Raw genomic sequence first — 4,710 nt, forward strand, 5'->3', positions numbered from 1 at the left:
TAACCCTACCCCCAAAACGTTCCTGGAACGGCATCGGGGACCGGAGGGAGCGGTGCCGACAGATTTTCCAAAGCCGTTCCAGCACCGTACCAGGCCGTTCCAGGGACCGAGTTTAGGAGTCACCAAGCTGGTTTGCCATCACCGCCGAAAACGGTGATGGGAACCGCTTTCGTGCGGTCCCATCTGAGATCGTTTCAGAAACGACCCAAATGGTTTAAAACCGTGACGGCAAGAAAACGGGTTCGAAAACCGTTTTCTTGCCGTAGGTTTACCCCCTGGTGTAATACTTTTCTCTGTATAATTAGCCTCATAACCTATTGTTGTAGTTCATATATCTAATTACGGTTTGATGTTAGATGGATGGGTTTTCTTCCTCACCTTTATTATTCATTCTAATATCTTCATTCTAGACGTGAATCCATCTTATCAGGTTATGAGCCCATCTCGATAATCATAAGATATTCATTTCAAGGAAAACGTTTCAAAGACTTCTAGCAAACTCAAAACCTCTTTGAAAACACTGAAAACCTTGGAAAGGTCCGTCTGTATAGCTAGACGATAAACTCAGATCGATAAATGAGAAATCTCCAACAAACTTTATCCACATACAGACTGGAAAGTTATTGTATCTCTCTAGTTTACCACTTAATCTAAACATCATTGATACCTCTTCTTCTTTTTCGATTTAATGTCTCTTCCCACCTCCACCGTAGGTGATAAGAGTAAATCACCAGCAGTTGAAGACAGATCATCGTCTTCACTGTTACCTGGTTCTTCATCTCGTCAAAAACTCAACCCTTGTTCAGATTCTAGCTCTCGTATTGAAACTAAATCGACTGTTCATTCATATTCAAATGAAAAGCTCGATGCGACTGGCATCAAACCACTTGAAGCACCTGGCCCATCTTCAAACTACCACCAATGGCAGTTTGTGATGGGCACAATCATCAGAGGCTCTTCGTACGGTTATGTTCTGAAGGACATCCAGCCTTATCCGTTACTGTCAATGGAAGAACACGATTGCTGTAAAGTATCTGCACTTATCTTAAGATATGTAGATCCTTCAAACTACGAGTTCTTATCAGCTCACGAAGATGATCCCCGAAGTCAGTGGAAGGCGTTGCGTGAAGCGCATCAAGACGCTTCTTCTGGATTGATCATGTATTGGTTAAAGAAGTTAGTTACCGCCAAAATGGGTGACAACTCGATCATCGAACATCTAGAGATAATGTCTGCGGATTATCAACAATTCAAGGCATTGGTCACTCCAACTAGACCTCTTACCGCTGATACAATCTTTGCAACAGCGGTGAGTCTTTCTTTAACGTCCGATTGGCAACCAATCTTGGCTCCTTTGTTGCAACGAGATTCAGTTTCATCAACTACTATTCTCAAAGTCTTGAGAGAGGAAGCTACAAGACGATCGATTTCTTCTGAGGATGTTGAAGTAATAGCTTCAGCTAAGGATGGCAAGGCGAAGGAAGTTGTTTGTTCCCACTGTGGAAAGAAGAACCATCACATAGATGATTGTCAAATCTTAAAGTCTAAGCTTGAAAAATATAAAGTATTGAAAGCTGAGAAAGCGACGACCAAAGCAGAAAAATCCAAATCTTTTTCAAAACCAACTGAAAATCAAATCAGACGATCGAAGGCAGCAAAAGCGAAAGCTGCAGCAGCAAATTCTTTCGATCTCTCTGACTCAGACAAATCGGTGGACATTAATTCGGAAATTTCTTTGGCTGCTACTTTGAAAGCAACGACTGCTAAGACTGCTGGATGGTTAGTAGATTCTGGTACATCACAAATCATGACTCCATACTCAGATGTAGTTAAAATGAAGAAACCAGACGATACAACTATTAATCTAGCAAATGGATCAATTGTGAAGTCTGAATCAAGAGGAATGGTTGATCTACCATTTAGAGATTTTGGAGACATAAGATCTCTTTATTTTCCATCTTTATCTGAACCTCTCTTGTCGGTATCTAAACTAGCCAACAAAGAAATCTCAACTGTCTTCAATTCTTCAAATGTTTGATTCGTCAAAAATTGTCAAATTTCTGGAAACGTCATTGGAACTGGTGTTTGACAAGGAAACTTGTACTATCTCAACAATGAGGTACGTAAATCAAGTTTGCCTGACCATTCTTCGAAAGCGGCTGTGTCTGACGTTCAATTATGGCATCTCAGATTTAATCATCCCGTCTACGCAGCTCTAAAACAAAAACTCTCCATTTTAAATATTAAAGTTGATGAATCAGAGCTTCGTAAGTTACATTCATGCAATATATGTATTCAGGGTAAAATGAGGAGGCGTAATATGCCAAGTCGTGCGGGGTGGAGATCAACTAAGCCCCTGAGTGTTATTCATTCAGATGTATCATCTTATTCAGTTGTAACTCGTAATGGTTTCAAGTACTTTGTAACATTCATCGATGATTATACACGTTATACTAAAATTTATTTGATGAAATCGAAAAATGAAGTTTTGTCTAAGTTCAAATTATTTTATAATGAAATGAGCACGAAAGTTAATGGAGTTATTGCTGAATTGAGATCTGACAACGGAACTGAGTATATCAACAAGGAGTTTACATCGTTCTGTGCTGAAAAAGGAATTTCTCAAACGACTGGTCCACCAGATTCGCCACAATTAAATGGTGTAGCTGAAAGGTGTAACAGAACAGTTAAAGAGAAAGTGAGATGTTGTTTAATAGAAGCTCAATTGCCAGACATGTTTTGGGGAGATGCGTTAGAATACTCCGTAGAGACTTTGAACAATATGCCCGCAAGGACAAATGAGAAATTTCAATCGCCAATTTCTTTGATGGGTAATCGTGAACGTCAAGAACATACCTTTCATTCTTTTGGTTGTCAGGTATGGTTTCACGTTATAAAACCAAATTCGACGCTCCAACCGCGAGCTCGACATGCTATTTTTCTTTCATATTTAATCAACAATGAAGGAGCTATAGTTTGGGATACAGAAAAGAAGTCAGTTTTAAAAACTACTTCTTTAGTATTTCACGACAAGGTATTTCCAGGTCTAAAATCACCTAACATCGACATACCTTCGAGGCCTGATGGATCTAGATCACTTCCATGGCCAACTCTGGATTCTGATGAACGTATCATTTTGTCAAATCCTTCATCTCCTATTTTGACTATTCAAGAAAAGGAGGTCAGACCGTCTCAAACAACAAAACCGCCTGTTCGATATGGTAATTTGATTAGCTCAGCTGCTACGCGAAAACAGCCCGCAAGGGACGGTGAGTATGGTAGAGCTGCATATATCAAATCAGAAAAAGAGCCTTCAACATATAAGCAAGCCAAGAAATCAGCTAACTGGGATCTTTGGAAGTTAGCGGCTGAAGCTGAAATGTGCTCACTGGTGGGTAAAGAAACATGGAAACTTGTTCCTAGACCTGCTCGACGCAAAATTATTCGATGCAAGTGGATTTTCAAAACTAAACGAAATGTCGACATGTCTATTGATAAATTAAAAGCAAGATTAGTTGCTTTAGGTTTCTCTCAGATCAAAGGAATAGATTTTGCTGAAGTGTTCTCACCGACTTCTCGCCAAGAATCAATTAGGTTATTTTTAACTTTAATGGCGAAAAACGGGTGGAAGGGGGTGTCAGTTGATATCAAAACGGCATTCTTAAATGGAGACCTCGACGAAGAGATCTACATGGAGCAATCAGAGGGTTTTGTAGATGAAGAACATCCTGATTAGGTGTATTGAATTCTGAGGTCACTATACGGACTAAAGCAATCTCCTCGACAATGGAATATAAAACTACATGAATATTTAATTTCCATTGGCTACACACAATCAGCTCATGATCCGTCTATTTATTTCAAGAAAGACGATAAAAATGAAATAAGTTCTATGTTGGTTACTCATGTTGACAATATTGCAGTCACTGGAACTGATAAAGAAATCAATAATTTCCGAACACTAATAAGACAGTGTTTTGAAGTCTCTTCCGACAAACCACTATCTCATTTCTTATCGCTTAACATTTCTAAAGTTGTGGATCATAAGGTTTCAGTGGATCAATCTCATTACATATCTAATCTTCAAAATCAATTCATGAAGTATAAAATCAATTTCTCAAATACTCCAAATGACAAACCTTTCAAAACATTGGTTCCTTATCTTTGTTGAATGAATTAAATATTTCAAAAGATCAATCATTTAAGTTATGTGTAGATAATGTAGGCGCTCAAGCATTGGCTCAAAATCCTTCACATCATTCAAGAACAAAGCATATTCACACCAGATATCATTTTGTTTGACAATGTGTGGATGAAGGAATTGTTAAATTAGTACATGTTTCTTCGGCAAAAATGGTTGCTGATGTATTGACTAAGGGTCTTTCTAAAATTTTACTAATGTAACATAGGTTATCTTTAAGCATATTCTGATAAAAAGATGTTATTAGCACGGGGGGGTGTTATGATGTGATAGTGTGATCATTGAGTATATGACATCATTTTGATTATGCTAATACTTCTCTCTGTATAATTAGCCTTATAACCTATTGTTGTAGTTCATATATCTAATTATGGTTTGATGTTAGATGGATGGGTTTTCTTCCTCACCTTTCCTATTCATTCTAATATCTTCATTCTAGACGTGATCCATCTTATCACAAACATATCCTATATATCACACTAATGCTGAGTAAGCAAATAAGGCCTTTC

Source organism: Melampsora larici-populina, assembly GCF_000204055.1.
Source record: "Melampsora larici-populina 98AG31 unplaced genomic scaffold MELLAscaffold_241, whole genome shotgun sequence".
NCBI lineage: Eukaryota > Fungi > Basidiomycota > Pucciniomycetes > Pucciniales > Melampsoraceae > Melampsora > Melampsora laricis-populina.